Source organism: Rhinopithecus roxellana, chromosome 3, assembly GCF_007565055.1.
Source record: "Rhinopithecus roxellana isolate Shanxi Qingling chromosome 3, ASM756505v1, whole genome shotgun sequence".
NCBI lineage: Eukaryota > Metazoa > Chordata > Mammalia > Primates > Cercopithecidae > Rhinopithecus > Rhinopithecus roxellana.
In genome coordinates this window covers 166415402-166437130 of record NC_044551.1, presented here as the reverse complement: position 1 = coordinate 166437130, position 21729 = coordinate 166415402, and the positions used below count along the sequence as shown (strand labels likewise).

Below are 21729 nucleotides of genomic sequence, written 5' to 3'. Positions count from 1 at the left end.
TGACTAGAATACACATTGATTTCAAGCACACATGGAACATTCTCTAGGAGAGACCATATGGTTGGCTATAAAACAAGTCTGAATATATTTTCAAAGACTGAAACTGTACAAAGTACATTCTTCAACCACAACTAAAGAAGAAAATCTGGGAAATTCCCAAGTATTTGAAATTAAGCAACACACATCTAAATAACACATGGGTCCAATAAAAATATCAAAAAGAAAATTTAAAAACATTTGGAACCAAATGAAAATGAAAACACATCAGCATTTGTAGAATGCTAGGAAAGCAGTTCTTAGATGAAAGTTAATAGCTTTAAATACCTAGGTCAGTAAACAAAGATCTAGAATCATTAAACTAAGTTTTGCCTTCAGAAACTATAAAAAGAGGAACAAACAAAACCCCAAACCAGTAGAACAAAGGAGTTAATAAAGATTAGAGGAGAAATAAGTGAGACAGAAAAGTCATAGAGAAAGTCAATGAAACCCAAAAGTTGGTTCTTTGGAACTATCAATAAAATTGACAAACCTTTAGATAGACTGACAATAAAAAAGAAGGCAGTTTACCAAAACCACAATTAAAAAAGGACATCACTATTGACTCTACAGAAACTTAAAGGATTATAAACTAATATTGTGAACAACTTTATGGTAACTATAACTATGTCTGGGGTCCCCATGACCATCCACAGGTTCAGTGACTCACTAGGACTCACAGGACTCACCACATAGTCACACTCACAGTGAGTCACTTTTATTAGGTAATGGTGGAAATCCTCCCCAAATCCACATTCCCAGATGCCACCCAAGGGCCAACATTGTTAGCAGGCCTTTTGAAGGATAGTAGTTCAAACCTGCTATGTTTACTTTTTTCTCTATACTGACAAATTAGACACCTTGAATGAAATGAACAAATTCCTAAAAATATACACATTGTCAAAATTGACTCAAGAAAAAATAGCAAATCTGAGTAGACCTATAATAGGTAAGAAATCTTGGCTGGGCGCAGCGGCTCACGCCTGGAATCCCAGCACCGTGGGAGGCCGAGGCGGGCCAATCACGAGGTCAGGAGATGGAGACCATCCTGGCTAACACGGTGAAATCCCGTCTCTACTAAAAATACAAAAAGTTAGCTGGATGTGGTGGCAGGTGCCTGTAGTCCCAGCTACTCAGGAGGCTAAGGGAGGAGAATGGCGTGAACCCGGGAGGCGGAGCTTGCAGTGAGCCGAGATCGCACCACCACTGTACTCCAGCCTGGGCGACAGAGCAAGACTCTGTCTCAAAAAAAAAAAAAAAAAAAAAAAAAAAAAAAAAAAAAAAAAAAAAAAATTGATTTGGGGATTAAATCTCTTCCCATGATATTCACTGGTGTAGTCTGTCAAATATTTAAAGAAAAAATAATTCTAATCCATCACAAACTTTCAGAAAATAGAGAACATTTCTCAACTTACTCTGTGGAGCCAGTTTTTACCTTCATATCAAAGCCAAACAAAGATATCCATGAAAACTATATACCAATATCCCTTATGAATGTAGGTACAAAAATTCTTTTAAAATTATTAACAAATAGAATCTAGTAACATATAAAATGGATTAGATTCATTACCCCAGGAGTGGGATATATAGTTTTGTTTTGTTTTGTTTTGTTTTTTTTACATCTGAAAAATCAATAGAATAAATGAAAAAGCCAACTAACCATTTTCAGTAGGTGCAGAAAAAGCATTTAACAAAATCTCAGTACCTATCATGATTTAAAAAAAAAAAAAGCTTTCAACACATTAGGAACCATCCTCAGCCTGATAAAGGACGTCTATGAAAAAGTCACAGTTAACAGCATATTTGATGGTGAATGACTAACTGCTTTCTCCCTAAAATCAGGAACAAGCCAAGAGTGTCCACTCTCATTCCTTGATTTCGACATTATACTTACTCAACATTTTTCTTGTGGTTTTAGCCATTGTAAACAGGGAAGAAAAAACTAAAAGGCATCCAGTTTGGAAAGGCAGAAATAAAATTCATTATTCACAGGTTATGTATGTAGAAAATCAAATAGAATTTATTAAAAAGCCACTAGATCTAATAAACAAGTCTAGAAAGAATGTAGAATATAAAGTCATTATACAAAAACCAATTGTATTTCTGTCTCTCTCTTTTTTTTTTTTGAAGGCAGAGTCTCACTCTGTCACCCAGGCTGGAGTGCAGTGGCGCGATCTTGGCTCACGGCAGCCTCTGCCTCCTCGGTTCAAGTGAAAGTGATTCTCCTGCCTCAGCCTCCTAAGTAGCTGGGATTATAGGCGCGCACCACCGTGGATTTCACCATGTTGGTTGGGCTGCTCTCGAACTCCTGACCTCAAGTGACCTGCCCACCTCAGCCTTCCAAAGTGTTGGGATTACAGGTGTGAGCCACTGGGTCTGCCCAAAAGCCACTGTATTTGTATATGCTAGCTATGAACATTCCAAAAGTGAAATTAAGAAGAGTTCATTCTCGATAGCCTAAGAACAAAAACTTGTTAAAAAGAAATATAAGAATTGCACATTGAACCTACAAACATTACTGAGAGAGATTCAAGAAAATCTCAGCCAACTGTGGTAGCACATACCTGTAATCCCAACACTTTGGGAGGCCAAGGCGGGAGGATTTCTTGAGCCCAGGAGTTTAAAACCAGCCTGGGCAACACACGGGGACCCTGTCTTTACAAAAAAATAAAAAATAAATAGTGGTATGCACCTGTGGTCCCAGCTACTTGGGAGGCTGAGGTGGGAGGATCATTTGAGCCCAGAAGGCAGAGGTTGTGGTGAGCCCAGGTGATGCCGCTGCACTCTCACCTGGGTGACAGAGTGAGACCCTGTCTCAAAAAAAAAAAGAAAAAAATCTGGATAAATGGAGAGCCCTTTCCTATCCTTTGATTCCATTGTTCAATATTGTCAAGGTGGCAGTTATCTTAAAATTGATACATAAATTCCTTGTGGTACGTACCTATGCAAATCATAGCATGTATTTTGTAGGAATTGATAAGCGGATCCTGAAATTTTATGGAAATGCAAAGTACCTAGAATAGCCAAAGCATTTTGGAAAAAGAACAGCATTAGAGGACTTACACTACTCCGTTTCACAACTTTAGTAACCAAGGCATTGTGGTAATGGTAGAAGGATACGCATATAGATCAATGGATCCCAATTGAGAATCTAGAAATAAATATCTTCATGGTCAGTTCATTTTCAACCAAAGTGCCATGATCATTCAGTGAGGGAAGGACAGTCTTTCAAGCACTAGTGCTGAAACAATTGTTACCCATGTGCAAATTTAAAAAAAGAAGCCAGGCCTGGTGGCTTGTGCCTATAATGACAGCACTTTGGGAGGCTAAAGTGGGAGAATCGCTTGAGCCCAGGAGACTGAGGCTGCAGTGAGCCAGGATCGCACCACTGCACTGTAATCTGGGCCACAGAGCAAGGTCGTTTCAAGGAAGGAAGGGAGGGAGGAAGGAAGGAAGGAAGGGAGGGAGGGAGGGAGGGAGGGATTTGGACTACATGAAAATGACTTCACTTAGATATTGGACAAAATGTAGGAGGTAAAACTAAACTTTTAGAAGATAGTCTGTGATTTTGAACAAGAAGTTCTTGCCTATGACTACAAAAACACTGTGTATAAAAAATTAGGTTTTATCAAAATTTAAAACCTTTGTCATTCCAAAGAAACCATTAAAACAATGAAAAGATAAGCCACAAAATATTTTTGAATCATACATCTGATATAGGACTTGCATCCAGACTATATAAAGAACTCTTATAAATAAAGATAAACAACCTAGTTTTACAGTGGGCAAAGGGTTTAATAAGTAGACATTGTATTGATCATTAGACAAATGCGGTCAAAACAACAGTGCAACCAAAACAATACTGTTTCACATCCTCTAGAATAATTATAATTAAAAAGTCATACAGTACCAAATTTTGCTGAGGACGTGGATAAACTAGAATCCTTACGTGTTGCAAGCAGAAATGTGAAATGGTACAACCAGTTTGGAAAATAGTTTGGCAATTTATTTAAAAGTTAAACATAAAAATACCAAACAACCTAGCAGCCCGCTCCCAGATATCTGAGAGAAATGAAGACAATGACACGTCCGCACAGAGACTTAGTCCACGCAGAGACTTACACACAAATGCTCGTAGCAGCATTGCTTATTATGGCCACAAAAGTAGAGACAACGCAGGTGTTCATCAACTGGTGAATAAATGAACAAGTTATATGTCCATAAAATTGAATATAGTTCAGCAACTGCAGTTGGCCCTTGATCAATGAGAAGGTTAGGGAGGAATACTGACCCACACACAGTCAAAAAGCTGTGTGTAACTTTTGCCTCCCGCAAAATTTTCCTTTTTTTTTGAAATGGACCCTCAGCTCTATCGCCCAGGCTGGTGTGCCATGGCGCAACCTTGGCTCACTGCAACTTCCATCTCCTGGGTTCAAGCGATTCTCCTGCCCCAGCTTCCCGAGTAGCTGGGATTATGGGCCTGTGCCACCATGCCCAGCTAATTTTTGTATTTTCAGTAGAGATGGAGTTTTGCCATATTGGCCAGGCTGGTCTCAAACTCCTGACCTCAGGTGATCCTCCCGTCTCGGCCTCCCAAAGTGCTAGGAGTATAGGTGTGCGCCACCGTGCCCAACCCCAAATTTAATTACTAATAGCCTGCTGTTGACTGGAAGCCTCACTGATAACATAGGCGATTAACACATCCTTTGTTTGTTACATATGTTGTGTGCTGTTATTTAAGAATGTTTTTAAGGAAATCCTAAGGAAGAGAAAATATATTTGCTCCTTATTAAGTGGAAGTTGGTCACATCCCCATAGTGGTTTTCATCCTTATCTTCTTCCCATTGAGTAGGCTTGGGGGATAGGAGGAAGAGGATGGTGGTCTTGTTATTTCAGGGATGGCCAAGAAGGAAGACAATTTGCCTGTAAGTGGAGCTGCACTGTTCACACTGGTGATGTTCTCAGCTGTAAATAGAATTAACTCCTGACACATGGATAAAGCTGAAAAGCATTAGCTAAATGAAAGAAGCCAGACACAAAACGCTACTATTATATGATTCCATGTATATGAAATGTCTAAGAAAGTCAAACAAACATACAGAGACAGAAATCACATTAGTGGCTGTGTAGGGTAGAGGTGGGCATGAAGATTAATTGCAGTGAGCATGAGAGAGCTGGCATGTTGGCAGACATCAGGAATCCCAGCTACGTCGGAGACTGAGGCAGGAGGCTCCCTTGACCCCACGAGTTCATTGGGCAACTACAGCAAAACCCCCATCTTTAAAAAACAAAAATAAAACACCAAAAAGGGAACATGTATTTTTTTTTTTTTTTTTTTTTGAGACGGAGTCTCGCTCTGTCGCCCAGGCTGGAGTGCAGTGGCCGGATCTCAGCTCACTGCAAGCTCCGCCTCCCGGGTTTACGCCATTCTCCTGCCTCAGCCTCCCAAGTAGCTGGGACTACAGGCACCCGCCAACTCGCCCGGCTAGTTTTTTTTTTTTTTGTATTTTTTAGTAGAGACGGGGTTTCGCCGTGTTAGCCAGGATGGTCTCGATCTCCTGACCTCGCGATCCACCCGTCTCGGCCTCCCAAAGTGCTGGGATTACAGGCTTGAGCCACCGCGCCCGGCCAAGGAACATGTATTTTTAAAAAGGGCAGGAGTGAATTTCCTGGGGGGTGATGGAAATGACCCAACACTGGATGTGGTGATGGTTGCACATCCCTATCATTTTACTCATTGCACACTTACAAAGATGAGTCTTACAGGGTGTAAATTATACCTCACAAAAGCTGGTTTTTAAAAGTATAATGCAAACTAAAGTTCAAAAGCAACACACATATAAGATCTCAAACTGAAACAGGTTTCAGTTGCATGTCCTCAAGTATTCTGACTTGGAGGGACAAAGCAAGTATACATGAGGTGATCTTTTCTTTTATTCATATTTTAAGTATTCAGGATAGAAATTAAAAGACTATATAATGATAGAATGGTATAAAAAGTGGACAGTGGCTGGGCGTGGTGGCTCACACCTGCAATCCCAATACTTCAGGAGGCCGAGGCAGGCGGATCACTTGAGGTCAGGAGTTCAAGACCAGCCTGGCCAACGTGATGAAACCCCATCTCTACCAAAAATACAAAAATTAGCTGGGCATGGTGGTACATGCCTATAGTCCCAGCTACTTGGGAGGCTGAGGCAGGAGAATCCTTGAACCCAGGAGGCGGAGATTTCTGTGAGCTGAGATTGTGCTGCTGTACTCTAACCTGGGCAACAAAGCAAGACCTTGTCTCAAAAAAAAAAAAAAAAAAGGGCAGTGGATAGTGGCCAGGCATGGTGGCTCACACCTGTAATCTCAGCACTTTAGGAGGCTTAAGCGGGGTATAGCTTGTGTCCAGGAGTTCTAGATCAGCCTGTTCTAGACATTACAAAACCCTGTCTTTACTAAAAATACAAAAATGAACCAGGTGTGCTAGCGCTCACCTGTAGTCCCAGCTACATTGGAGGCTGAGGTGGGAGGATTGCTTGAGAACCTGGGAGGCGGAGGCTGCAGTGAGCCAAGACCATACCACTGCTCTCCAGTCTGGGCAAGAGAGCAAACTCTGTCTCAAAAAAGAAAAAAAAAAAAAAAGGACAAGAGGCTAGTTGCAGTGTCTCATACCTTTATCCTAGCACTTTAGGAGGCCAGGGTGGGAGGATCACTTGAGACCAGGAGTTCAAGACCAGCTTGGGCAACATAGTGAAATCCCATCTCTATTTAAAAAAAGTGGACAAGAAAAATGTAAAAGTAAAGACATTTGCTTTGCTTTATAATTAGTAGAAACATGCTGAGTATAAGACTGAAAGATTAACTGTGAAGACGTGCCATAGACACACACATTATATATTTTAGAGTTAGAAATGTAAGCCAAGCTACTCCAGTTTAATGAGTCTTATTTAATCCAAAAAGTTACACAGTCATTTAAATGGAAAACATGGATGTATTGTTCACAAAAGCAATGGAAGTAAACCCTTTTGTTTAAAAAAAATCTGCAATATAATACTGCTTTTATTTTTAAGATTAGTAAAAATGCCGTTTTGTTTGGGAATTTGTGAACTACCTGCAAACTAACTCATCTTAGAGTGTGAAAGGATTCTTGGTTCTTGGTTAGAGCTTTTGTCCTTTTTCTTTGAGCCCTTTCTGTTTTCCCTGTGAACTTCTAGGCTGTTGTCCGTTGTCTCCTGTTTTCCAGACAGAATAAATGCTTGGTTTCATTCTGTTCTCAGTGGAGATGCTGTCTGTTACATATTCATCATCTTAGAAAAACATTATTGAAATATTTCATCCGATTTATAGATCACTATCTGTTTCCATAGCTGTCTCAGTTTCTTCTGGTTGTTCATCTTCCAAAATCATATTTAATAATTTATCACAGATTTTAATTTTTTATGACATACTCAATCATTTTTAGTTATAGAAGAAAAAATCAGTTTTAGTTGGATGATATAGTACCTCTAAAATAGAGAAAAGAATTTGGCATAAATATCAAACAGTCACAAGATTGGGATTTGAATCTTAGACCAAGTTGATTATCAGCCTTGTGAGTTCGGGTAACTGAGTCCTTAAACTAGCATCCTCATCTACCTAAAAGAGGGCGATTGCAAAATTTATTGAGCTAACAAACTTGTTTAATGTGTAACAGTTGTACAATTTTTCTTATGCCTGGAATAAGCAGTAGCTTTTATAAAATTATGAAATCAATTATTTCTTTCATTTTGAGACTGGCAGTTTTTAAAACATTTCTAAGTATACTTTTCCTTCATTCTCCTGGTGTTTTTTCCGTATAACTTTCAATTGTTTAAAATATATCTAGTACAAAAAATAGTTAATTGACAGGTATTGATTTATACCTGCTATATGCCAGGCATCCTGTGATGGACACTGTAGGGATTTTTAGAAGGATGTACAAGTGAGTGTCTGCCAGGAATACTTCCTCCCTTAGGGAGACACACATGCATGAAATAATTGGGGAGCCACTCAGTGCTTAGCTTTGCATACCTATGTGGCGGGATCAGCATAGTATTATTATGAAAGGGGTTCTGACTCAGGTCTGGAAGACTTCATATAGGAGGCATTCATTGTGCTAGGCCCTAAATAATTAGGATTACTTAGGATTTGACCAGAAAGAGAAAATACCCTCAGTAGGGGAACCACATGAATCAGGAATCTGGTTGGAGTAGAGGGAGTCTGAAGGAAAGGTAGAAAGTTAGGTAACTGCAGGTAGAGGGATTTGGATTCTGTATGCTGATTGTTGTTTGAACTCTCGTTAGAGCTCCAAACATGAACAGGACACACATGGTACCTCTTTCCATGGAGTTATAATCAAGCAGAGAAGATAAACACTGAGTATGATGTCATGACTGTGGGCAGTGACTGAGGTCCAAGGGGTCAGAGAGGACTGCGTCTGAATAGGAGTTGAAGAGTGGAGAAGAGTATTCTAGGCACAAGGCCCCTCAGGAGTGAAGGGTCTGAGGTGGGGAAAAGCTCAACAAAAGTAATTGTAAGTACAGGAACGAGACAGCATGGCTCAACATGGTAGATAGGGTAATAGTAAGTTCCGTTCCGAGCAGAAGTGTGCCTGAAGCAAGGGCTGTCAGTCACCGGAGGATTTGAAAGAAGGGAGATGTGGCGTCGATGCTGCCTAAGCTGTGCTTTCCAACGCCGCACTAGGGTGTACCGTCTCACACGTGTAGCAGCCACGGAACCGGGCAGCCAGAGCCCTGCTGAAGAATGGCAGCTGTCTCAAGCAGCTAGCAGCGTTCTTAGCTTCTTCTCTGCCGTCTAACTGGGACCTGGAGAACCAGCAGGAAGCATTGGGTGGGAGTGTGGAGGGAACCAGTGGTGGCAACAGAAGCCCTACAAGGCACAGTTCCCACAGGTGAAGTGTGGAGAGGAAGAGTGGGCCAGAAAGGCGTGCGTCCTGGCTGATAGGGTTCTTAATGGAGCCCATGCTCGGGGTGGGAGGGGCAGTGGTTGTGGAAAGGTCCCATTTCAGTCTGGCTAGCTGCACTTGCTGAAAGCCTGTCCTGAGAATGGGGTGAGAAGTTCACGTTAAGTAGCATAGAGAACACACACTCCATCAGAAGCTTCTCTGGGTCTCGTCTTTTCAGCCAGGCATTCATGATAAATCTCCAGAATTATGATCCTCTTCTGACTTTTGTATGCCATAGCTCTCTGCCTTTCTGTTTCTGCTTATACTCAGAGAAAGTCATTATACAGTGGCAACTCCTTGCTTTCCAGGCTCCTCCCTCCACAGATAACCCTTCTCACCCTGTAGGATGGTGCTGTCTACAGAAATTGAAGAACCCTTGTGTCAGAATCACATAAGGTAATTGGAAAGACACTGATTCCAGGATCTTCCCCCTACCCGCCCCAGACAGTCTCAAGGGATGGACCTGGAGACCCATGCTTTCACCATGTGCCAGTTTTGCCCCTCCCTTCATTGTAGGGCAGAAGCAGTAGGTTTGGCAGCTCTCTGTGCTGTGCATTTCAATGTGAACTAGTAAGAACTGGTAAAAGTCAAAAGGAGAGACACCCAGATCACTGCCCTTACTGAGTTTGTAGTCCAAGGCTCCTGTAGTCCTCAGAGCCCTCTCTATACCTCCATGACAGTATTGTCCTTTTCCTTTCGTGTTTTCATTCTTTGCATACTTGACTGGCAGTAAGGAAAAGCCCAGAGTTTCATGAAGTTAAAGTTTGTGTCATGTCTTTCGGTTCTCTGCAGTGGTCAGCAAAATGCCCTGAACAAAATAAATATGGGTTGCACTGAAATGATTTTATTAAGATATTTAGTTTGGTTGTTAAGCTTTCTTTTCATTTAAGGCTATGTTTTATACCTAATTTTAAAATTCCACATTGGAATATAAGTATTCCATATATACTGTATGTACCAATGTAAGTGTAAGCATTTTGTTTTCTTGCCTTGTCAAGCAAGAGCTTGGTCCTGTTTATTCTAAAACATGCCCTTTACCTGGTGACTGAAGGACGTCTGTGCCAGTGCCCTGTCCATGACGTCATTGACAGGAAAGGCCACTCAGTGTGTGGTTTCACTTGTTACCTCTGGTTAGCAGAGTGAGTTCTTTGTCATGTAGGTAGCAGATCTGTGGTAGTGTGAAGGGGAAGTTATGGGTTCTTGGATAGTTTACAGTAATGCATACTTGTCTGAAAATTATGGATCTGTTTTCCTGGTTTTTAAAGATTTATATAGACTTTACTGTTACTGTTTAATCATCTTAAGTTGTGTTAAATCACTGTCTGATTAAATAGCTGTAGTTTTATCTGTATGTCTGTAAGAATTTTGTGGACATTCTTTCCATTGTTGAAAGGAAGATGAGGTAATTTAGATAAACGTGTAACCAAATAATAATGTTGCTTTTTAATCTTTTTATCAGTCAGCAATATCAGATGCTTCTTACTGGGTATTTTTTTTGGATGGTTGAACAAAATTAGTTGGATGGCTCTTCACCTTTTTTCCATCATATTCTCTTAAAAACTTATTTAGTTCTATATTATCTAGCATTGAATAGAAAAATGTCACACTTTGTAAAATATAGAAAATTCACTGTGAATACAAAAAATGCTTTATGAAAACGAGTAAAAAGAAATCACAAACACACTGTAGAATACCTTTAAATATCAGTAATTTGGGCCACTTAATGTAAATCTGTGTTCTTTATTCTAAATGCCTATCGAGGAAATGAGGACTATAAGTATACTGTTGTTTTACCATTTAAAGTTTTTTAGCTTCTAAACGAATGTGGATTTAACTACCTTAGAAAAGATGGAGCTTGAAGTTGAAGTGTACTGCTGTGGCAGGAAGTCAGGGTTTAAATTGCATTTATATTTTTGCCTGAGTTTGCACATACTTCTACTGTATCTTCCATCTGGTTCATACATTTTAAAAAAAAATTCATAATTATCAAAATCTAAAACTGAAACACTTAAGCAGTAGCTTTTAAAAAATAAAAATAGCCTTTAAAAAAATAAATGCAATGGTTCCATTTTAAAACTTCCATAAGCTCTTAATTTTCGTTTTTTCTTTTTTTTTTTTTTTTTTTTTTTTTTTTTTTTTTTTTTTTGAGACGGAGTCTCGCTCTGTCGCCCAGGCTGGAGTGCAGTGGCCGGATCTCAGCTCACTGCAAGCTCCGCCTCCCGGGTTACGCCATTCTCCTGCCTCAGCCTCCCAAGTAGCTGGGACTACAGGCGCCCGCCACCTCGCCCGGCTAGTTTTTTTTTGTATTTTTTAGTAGAGACGGGGTTTCACCATGTTAGCCAGGATGGTCTCGATCTCCTGACCTCGTGATCCGCCCGTCTCGGCCTCCCAAAGTGCTGGGATTACAGGCTTGAGCCACCGCGCCCGGCCAATTTTCGTTTTTTCTTTACATCTGAAGTAGAACTGGAGAGTGCTTCCACCAGCAGATACATGAGACTGTCCACTAGCCTTCCTTGGCAGGCTCTGTGTCCCAGGCGGGTTGTTTGAAGTCGTCACTTGATTTACTTTTTTGTCTTTTCTGTGCTTCTCTTTTCTCACTGGCAGCAGAAGAGGAGGAAGGTAAAATCATATAAAGGATCTACATGGGTTTGAAATGCTGTTTTAGAAATCAGTTTCCTAAGTTCCAGGATGGAAGACATTCTTAACTGATAGCAAGTTCATGTGGTGATGGACCTGAGCTTGGAGGTAGGATCTCAAGTCTTAACTGATAGCAGTTCATATGGTGATGGACCTGAGCTTGGAGGTAGGATCTCAAGTCTTAACTGATAGCAGTTCATATGGTGATGGACCTGAGCTTGGAGGTAGGATCTCCAGAGTTGGTCTCATTGGCACAGCTGCTAAGCAGAATCATGTAGCCTTAGGCTGTGGATGTTAGAGGTCTGGGTGGGGATCTCTTACCCCTGCAGTGATGCTTACAGCACTTCTCGCTTCAGGATGGAAGTGGAGGACAAGGCAAGGGGTATTTTGGGACAGTCCTTTTGCTCTGCAGGTCTGTCTTTTGCATTACAGAGTGTTTCACCTCCCAGGCATGGGCCTGCTAAATGCTGGTAGTACACCTCCATGTCTGTGACAGCATAGAGTTCCCTCCCACAGGGTTTCCAGACACCCCCAGGAGAGCTTTACTGCCCCTGTTGAGACCCACTGTCCGATGAGACCCACTGTCGGATGCTTAAGTTTGAGGAGCATTTAGAGGAAGAAGGAAAAGGGGCCCCTCATTGGTGAAGGGAGCGGGAATGGCAAAACTCAGGAACAAATGGTAGGCTGTTATATTTGCCTACATACTAACAGTTCGGCTGTTCTTTATTTCTTTCTGAATTTCCAAGTTTCCATTTGGTGTCATTCCCCTTTTTAAAAATCATTTCATGCAGCACAGATCTCCCAGTGATGAATTCTGTCAACATTTATTTATCTGAAAGTGTCTTTTTTTGCCATCATTTTTCAAAGACAGGTGGAAATTTTTGTGTGACAGAATTTTCCTTTCAGCACTTTAAAGGCGTTGTTTTGTTTTTTTCTGGCTTACGTTTTTTCTGATGAGAAGTTGTTCCCTTTTATATAATGAGTCTTTAAAAAAAAACTTTACTTTTTAGAACAGTTTTACGTTTATGGAAAAATTGTGAGGATAGTACAAAGAATGCCTGCAAACCCCGCACCCAGTTTTCCCTGTTAGGTACCATGTGAGATGTTGATTTGTTGTACCACAGTGAACTAATGTTGATACATAATTATTAACCAAAGTCTATTACTTTATTCATATTTCCTTAGTTTTCACCTAGTTTTTTTTCTGTTTTAGGATCCCACCCAGGACACCACATTACATTTAGTCATCATGATCCATTAGTTTCCTCTTGGCTGTGATACTTTTTCAGACTTTGTTTGTTTTTGATGACCTCAACAGCTTTGAGGACTGCTGTTCCAGCATGTTGTAGAATGTCCTTCAAGTGGGACATGTTGGATAGTTTTCTCATACTTAGGCTAGGGATATGGGTTTTTGGGAGGAAGACCACAGGGATTTATAAAGTACCATTAGCATGCATCCTATCGTATCGAGTTTACGTGCTGTCAGTGTGAAGGACCACCGGTGATGCTGACTTCGGTCACCTGGCTGAGGTAGTGTCTGTCTGCTTCTCCACTGTGAAGTTAACTCCTTTTTTCCCCTTCCATACAATAACTTTTGACATCACTGAGTACAGCCCACACTTGGTAAGTGGGGATTTATGCTCCATCTCCCTTAGGGTGGAGTATCTACAGAATTATTTGGAATTTTTCTGCATGGGTGATTCGCCTCTGCTCCATTTGTTAATTTGTTCAGTCATTTATTTGTATCAGTATGGACCCATGAGTATTTATTTTATACTTAGGATTGTAATACAGTATAACTTTGTTACTCAAATTATCCCATCTTTGGCCACTGGGAATTCTTTGTGTTGGCTCCTGTGTCCGTTGACATGCCTCCATTGTTGTGGGTGTAGGTTTTTTGTTTTTTTTGTTTTGGTTTGGTTTAGTTTTTGAGCACTTTCTTACTTTCTGGTGCTGTAAGATGTGCCAGGTTCCTTTTGCATATATTTTCTGCCCCTTGAACATTATTGAACTTCATCAGTAATGACACATCAATCCTAGAATCAGCCATTTTTCCAAGGAACCCTGGTTCTGTTTATTGGCAGAGTAGTAGTAAAAACCAAGATCCGGGCATTAGATGTGATGTTACTACCGAGATGCCTGTTGCTTCTGGGCCTTCTCAGCTGACAGAACAAGGAAATACATGCATGTATCCTAACTCCTGCATATATACATATCTATAAATATTTCTTTCTTTTTTTTTTTTTTTGTTTGAGACAGAGTCTCTCTCTGTCGCCCAGGCTGGAGTGCAGTGGCACGATCTCCACTCACTGCAAGATCTGCCTCCCGGGTTCACGCCATTCTCCTGCCTCAGCCTCCTGTGTAGCTGGGACTATAGGTGCCCACCACCGCGCCCAGCTAATTTTTGTATTTTTAGTAGAGACGGGGTTTCACCATGTTAGCCAGGATGGTCTCGATCTCCTGACCTGGTAATCCACCCGTCTCGGCCTCCCAAAGTGCTGGGATTACAGTCTTGAGCCACCGCGCCCGGCCTCTATAAATATTTCTATCTGTAATCATCTGCGTTGATGTTAAGCTAACAATGAGTTCATACTTAGGTCTCCAACTCTAATACATTGCCACATGGATCATTGTAGCTCTCTCTCCTTTCTTATCACTGAACTCTCACTCCTAAATGAAAAACCTGGCTCTTGCCATCCTACATCTATGTACTTAATTATTCAGTTCAGTGAACTCTCAGATTTATAAATTCTTTAATGTAAATAACAGATTTGGAGGCCTTTTAGAGTTCTAGTGCCTGGTGTGAAAGCTTCTGTAGCCCACTTTCCTCCCAGCCTAAATCTCCCTTGGTTAGAATGCCTAACTCTGTACTTAACATTTCTTTTCCCACCCATTTAAAATTCTTTTATCAAAAACTTGTAAGAAAGCATAAATGTAAGCATCTTACTTGAAAGGGGCACAAAACTAGGGAGGTGAAATCTTGAAACATAGATAAGAGGAAGTATTCATTAAGTAAACCTGCAAATGGGTTAAAACGAGTATAACAAAGGTTTGTGGAGACGTGGCTTAAGTGATAGTTCAAGTGGAGAAGGAGAATGCTTGGGAACCTTCAGTCACGTGAACTCCGTGTATGCTGATGTGTGCCGTGGCTTCAAAAAATTCTATTGAAATCTTACGCTGTATCCCTGTGGACACAATCAGATGTAGGGAGATGTTAGTGTCATGCTACTCTTGATACTGAAAGTATTGTATTTGTAGTTAACATTTACATAAGTGAAGACACTGGAAAACCAATGTCCAGAAAAGAATAGGATAGGAAATCTCTGTACACAGGGTCTTATGAAGCATAATTTAGAATGTCAGCATCATAATGAATAATGTTAGTAGCTGTTTTAACCGATTGAATGAAATAGGAACCATGAATCTATACTGATCTAAAAAGTAAAAGTAAACTGAAGGTTTCATGAGGATGGAATATTTACCTAGCCTCAAAGCACCTCCCCACAGAATACATACTAATTACAAAGGGGAAAAGAGGAACTTCACGGTGCAGATGCCTGGAGGAATCACCTTTACCAAATTATCAAACTGGACTTTATCAGTAATGGCAAATAAAAAAAGCTGTGGGCCGCCTGATGGTGTACACTGCGAAGAGCACGGCCTCACCTCTGTATCGTTACTGCCAGCAGCACCAGGCCTGAATCTGGCACAGGGAAATACCTTCTACAGATCAACTGGGCTGTGTGTAGTCTTCAAAAGTGCCAAGGTCACAAACACCAACAAAGACTGAGGGACAGTTTCAGACAGACGGAGATGACTGACGTGACGACTAGTGCAGCGTATGACTGATCTGGGCTGCTGTGAAGGACCTTATTGGGAAAGTCGCAGAAGCTTGGATGGACTTCGGGATTAGATGGTAGTGACACATCAGTGTTAAGCTCCTTATTTGGGGGTTGTATTATGTTTATAAATTTTGTTTGTAGGAAAATACCAAATATTCGGGAGTGATGAGGCATCATGCTAGCAACGTACTCTTGAATGGTTCTGGGTTTTTTAAAAAGAGTTTTTATATGATATTTCCAATTTTTCGGTAAGTTTTAGATTCTTTAAAAACAGATTTTTGTTTTTTTTTTTAAATGAATGCTTTAGAACTCTAGAATTAGTATGGAAAAAAGACTGAAGTGGAGTCCCAGGGAGGCTGTCTTTGAACATTTTAAGAATTGTTATGTCAAGGAAGAATTCTCATTGATTCCAGGATGTGCAATTTAAAGTGGGAATGTTTCTTATATCCGATGACAGTCTTAGAATTTCTTGACAGATTTTTTTCTTCATGATACATAATGATGTACCTTGTGGTTGATGGTATTTTATATATCAATAAATGAAAAACAGGTTTTTTTTTTTTTTTTTTTTTTTTTTTTTTTTTTTTTGAGACGGAGTCTCGCTCTGTCGCCCAAGCTGGAGTGCAGTGGCCGGATCTCAGCTCACTGCAAGCTCCGCCTCCCGGGTTACGCCATTCTCCTGCCTCAGCCTCCCAAGTAGCTGGGACTACAGGCGCCCGCCACCTCGCCCGGCTAGTTTTTTGTATTTTTTAGTAGAGACGGGGTTTCACCATGTTAGCCAGGATGGTCTCGATCTCCTGACCTCGTGATCCGCCCGTCTCGGCCTCCCAAAGTGCTGGGATTACAGGCTTGAGCCACCGCGCCCGGCCGAAAAACAGGTTTTATTCAGTGGTATTTTTCCAGACGGGAGAACCAAGAGCCACAAACAGACATTTAGAAATTTAGATTTTGGCTGGGCGTGGTGGCTCACACCTGTAAGCCCTGCACTTTGGGAGGCTGAGGTGGGCGGATCACAAGGTCAGGTGATCAAGACCATCCTGACCAACATGGTGAAACCCTGTCTCTACTAAAAATACAAAAAAATTAGCCGGGTGTGGTGGTGTGCGCCTGTCATCCCAGCTACTCGGGAGGCTGAGGCAGGAGAATCGCTTGAACCTGGGAGGCAGAGATTGCAGTAAGTTGAGATTGCGCCACTGCACTCTAGCCTGGTGACAGAGTGAGACTCCATCTCAAAAAAAGAAATTTAGATTTTAAGGAAAGAAGACTTGTCTGACACTTAAATCCAGGTGACCTGTGGCTAGAACCGCTCGGCTGAGAGGGATCAGTAATTTATAGGGGTTCCTGTATTGTGTCGAAAGTTGGCAGCCCTGGGAGCTCTTCACTGAGAGTCTGTGGCTCTCTACTGATGGGTGGCTTGTCTTCATTGTCCACCCCCGTTCTGCCTCTGTGTGAAGGAAGAAAGCTTTCTGTTCTGGGCAGGTCCTTGCTCCTGCCCGCTTTTGTTTCTCTTGACATACAGTCAAGAGATAGCATAAGAAGAAAAGCTGACATCCGGGTGCTGTACAGTGGCCCCTTGGCCCTACTTGTATGTGATTGAAGAACTTCCTGCTCAAGGAAGAAAGAAAAGAAGACCCTTGGCTTTTGGCAACAGACTGTAGCCCAGTGTCCTCAGAAATTATCAGTGAGTGACTACCACTCAGTGGCTTACACATTCGGCTTCCCAGCAGCCGCATGGCAGGAGGTTCAGGTTCAAGCATTAGCAAAATTACAAGTTGGTCATTGCTGTGCATCTGTGGGCGCTGAGGGCTACTGTGGTGGTGGTGTACAGCACGTCCAAACCAGTCACTTCCACATGGGGAGACTCCAGTTTCAGTTTTGTGCAGCAGACCGTGTTCCTCCTCTCCATAGTCCCGTACTTCCCCTCCTGTCACTGCTCCCTGTTCATCAGAGGTCCTGCCACCATCCTGGGCAACTTCAGAATCCACCTGGAAAGTGAACAGCGAACAGAAATTCCTTCCACAGACCCTTCAGCCATTTTACTTTTCCAGGAGCCTGGCCCCATAGCTGCTCCCTGGGCCTCATCATCTCCCAGGATTGTTACAGCTCGAGTTGCAAACTCCTGTGTCCTATGCCCTGACCAGTGCCTCTTTCCTTTCTCCCCCTCTCTTCCTGTCATTTAGTTTTATTGAAGCTTCCAGTTCTCCTGGACCCTTTCTTCGTTTTCTCCCAGTTTCCCTCCTGGCTTCACCTCTCCATCCTGCCTAGACTGCATGAACCACTATTCCAGCCACTTTGCCCAACAGTTTCACTGGGTCAGAGAGTGTTCATCGTCCCGTGTCTCACTTACCCTCAGGGCCATTTGGCTCCCCAATGCTTGAGTGTCCAGTGAAAGAGTTTGGACTTTATTTGTTTGACAGAAGGGATACATCAAAGGCTTTTCAAAGCAGAGTGACAGGGCAAATCTATATTTTAGGAAAACTGACAAGTCTCAGCAGGAAATCTATAATTGATGTAACCTCCATCTGTCAGAATTATTGCTATATTCATTTCATAAAAGAATGTAGAATGTGTCTGTTTTTCCCCCTTGAGTTCTTTAAGGGATCAGTGAAGAGAAAAATGAGGACTGGGTTTGAAGCACTGAAAGTATTGTGGATAAACGTTTGAGAAGGACTTTCATTAAGTCAGTGGAGTGAGATGAGAACTCCTGGGAGCAGGAGCCAGCAGGACCCACGGAGACACAGGCAGCCAGGGCTCTGCCCCATGTGCAGCTTGACCCTGAATACACCTAACGCTTCCCTCAGCAGCAGTCCTTCTGGACCCTCAAAGATTTTTTTTTTTTTTTTAAACGAAGTCTCACTCTGTCACCCAGGCTGGAATGCAGTGGCGCGATCTTGGCTCACTGAAAGCTCCGCCTCCCGGGTTCGCGCCATTCTCCTGCCTTAGCCTCCCGATTAGCTGGGACCACAGGCACCCACCACCATGCCCGGCTAATTTTTTTCTATTTTTAGTAGAGACAGGGTTTCACCGTGTTAGCCAGGATGGTCTTGATCTCCTGACTTTGTGATCCGCCGCCTGGGCCTCCCAAAGTGCTGGGATTACAGGCGTGAGCCACTGCGCTCAGCAGTGTTTGCCCAGGGCTTGGGACATGGGAGTGATGGGGCATGTCCCAAATATGCTTTGATACTTACAGTGTTACAGTCTAATTATTTTTATTTTTTTTAAGATGGAATCTCGCTCTGTCACCCAGGCTGGAGTGCAGTGGCACGATCTCAGCTCACTGCAAGCTCCGCCTCCCAGGTTCACGCCATTCTCCTGCCTCAGCCTCCCGAGTAGCTAGGACTACGGGCAGGCGCCACCACGCCCCACTAATTTTTTGTGTTTTTAGTAGAGAAGGGGTTTCGCTGTGTTAGCCAGGATGGTCTTGATCTCCTGACCTCGTGATCTGCCCGCCTCGGCCTCCCAAGGTGCTGGGATTACAGGCGTGGGCCACAGCGCTACGGTCTAATTATTCTTAACTCTTATCAGTCACTGCCTGCTCTGACCGGGCCTTTATTCTGATGCCTACATTTCCTTTGGTGTGTGTATCCCTCCTGAAGCTGGGCCAGAGCTCCTCAGATCTTTGAAAGTCAAGTGTCTGAGGCAGCTTTAGGTCAGGGTCTTTGAACCCTATCAGGCTTTAGGGGTGGAGTTTGGGGAGAAGGCCCTTTCTCCTAGGAGGGGACTCCTGTATAACTTTCCCCAGATTCTGTAAGACGTTTAAGACCTAAGGTGGCTAACCCTCCAGTCCTTTGCAAGTGTTGGTGGTGGACTTTCGTTCTGCTGGCCTCTCTGCTGTCCTCCTGCCTGGTCGGCAGGGTCGGGCTCCTCTGCCCGGCCCTTGTCTGTGCTGTTGTAAGGACGCCACTGCGATCGGCTTCTCTCCCTAGTCCGAAAGGTTCCCCTTTGCTCCTGAAGGCACGTGGATTTTTGCATCAAGAGCAGGTAATTTTCTACTCTCTTTAAGAGGTGAAAGGAGCCTTATCATAGTATGTATTCAATAAATATTGTTGAATGGATAGTTGAAATAATTACACACTTCTTTTCCCAAACAGCTTCCCTGTTGAAATTAGTTGGTGTTCTTATTTAGTGTTCTTTGAATAGAATTACATGGATTGGTTTCCTTGGCTACCTGTTCAGCTTTCCCTACTCCTTTTCCAGCTTGAGTCTTCAAGAGGGAGCCTCAACTGATTTCTAAAACCATTTGTACCTGGTGTGATTATAAAGCAATGAGACTGATTGTCATATGTTGTTTGTGGGATCCGTCTCAGTTACTTTATAGCCATACCTGGTATCTTATACCACAGATCATGGCCTGTTGAACAACATTTTAAAAGAGATTTCTAAAGGGAAATTTAAAGTGGCTTAGCATTATTTTATGATTGTCTCTAACTTACTGATGAAAACTCTTATTTCAGAAAGGTAATTAGACGTTAATTAGATGTTTATTGCTTGCTTTAATTTTATAGTTTTTTGTGGATTTTTAATCAGTATTCTGATAAACTGCTCTTCTAATAAAGTGGCTGTAAGAATTTTGAGTAAGGTAGTAAAAAGATATATGTTCCATTGGGTTACATTTTCTGTAAAACTCCTTTTACTGTTACATTTCTCTTCTTTTTTTTTGAGGGTCTCACTCTGTCACCCAGGTTGGCATGCAGTGATGTGATCTTAGCTCACTGCAGCCTCAACTTCCTGGACTCCAGTGATCCTCCCACCTCAGGCTTTAGGGGTGGAGTATGAGGAGTACTCCTGAGTATCTGGGAACACAGACATGTGCCACCATGCCTGGCTAATTTTCCTGTTTTTGTGAGAGACAGGGTTTCGTCATGTTGCCCAGGCTGGTCTTGGACTCCTGAGCTCAAGCAGTCCACCTGCCCCAGCCTCCCAAAGTGCTGGAATTACAGGCATGAGCCACTGCACGCAGCCTTGTTGAATTTCTTTTTCAGTTGCATGTAGTCTTCTGTGACTGCATGTAACACAGTGGTTCTTTTAACTAAATATGATAAATGAAACATGTAAAACCAAAATATTTCAGTGTGTTATTCATTGAAGAAGCATTGAAAAGGACAAGTTTTGGGGACTTTTGCTTGTTTGTTTTGTTGGTTTACATTTGTATGTACAAACCTTATTTAGATTCAAATAAGTGGTTATAATTTTATCTTTCCCAAAATAAAATATTTATTTCCCTTCTAATGACCCTAGTCCCTCTCAGGGGCTCTCTGGAGAAGGCATGTGTAGAAGTTACATGTTGCCACCGGCAGCTTCAGCTTGTGAAAGGACAATTGCTGATAGATTGATAGAAGTTTCTCTGTTTTCTTTTTTTTTTGTTTTTGAGACGGAGTCTCGCTCTGTGGCCCAGGCTGGAGTGCAGTGGCCGGATCTCAGCTCACTGCAAGCTCCGCCTCCTGGGTTTACGCCATTCTCCTGCCTCAGCCTCCCGAGTAGCTGGGACTACAGGCGCCCGCCACCTCGCCCGGCTACTTTTTTTTTTTTTTAATTTTTTTTAGTAGAGACGGGGTTTCACCGTGTTAGCCAGGATGGTCTTGATCTCCTGACCTCGTGATCCGCCCGTCTCGGCCTCCCAAAGTGCTGGGATTACAGGCTTGAGCCACCGCGCCCAGCCTGAAGTTTCTCTGTTTTCTTAAAAGACACTGGGAAGTTATTTCCCTTGTGGAGGAGGAAAGGGATAGCAGTTTCTTGCTGTCCATAGTAATAGATATTCAATTCCTCTAATGTTACTACTTCTGGAAATTATATAGGGGAAAGGTCTAGGTAACTATAAAGCAACTTAAGACTATCGTCGTAATTAACTTACATAGCCTGTGACTGTGGGCAGACTTCTGGACAACTATTAGAGGCTGGAGGTATTTTGATGCCAAACTAGTCCAGAGTGTTGAAGCCTGGACCTGTCTCTGGAACGTTTGATTTCCAGAAGAGTTCTGGGGTAAACTAGCAAGGAGCCTCACTCCACTCAAGTCTGGACGTAAGACCCAAGTTAATTTCAGATGTCACTAATAAAAGGTACCACCATTTGGCACTTTGTAGCTCTGTTACCAGCTGTGTGTCCTGTGTCTCAGTGAGATTAGAAAGCGTGGTATCCTGTAGTTTTTGTTCCTTGCACTAGTTCTACAGTCAGTGGGTGCTCCATGAATGTTCCTAGATTAGTGCAAGAAGTACCAATTTATGCTATAAAAACAGCACTTTACTCCA

The 21729-nt window shown here is 42.2% G+C and overlaps 1 protein-coding gene across 2 annotated transcripts in view; it reads left to right on the top strand.

The window, feature by feature from the left end:
- Positions 1-21729, top strand: part of RNF130 (ring finger protein 130) — a 109932-nt gene that overhangs the window by 33671 nt on the left and 54532 nt on the right. The window lies entirely within an intron of this gene.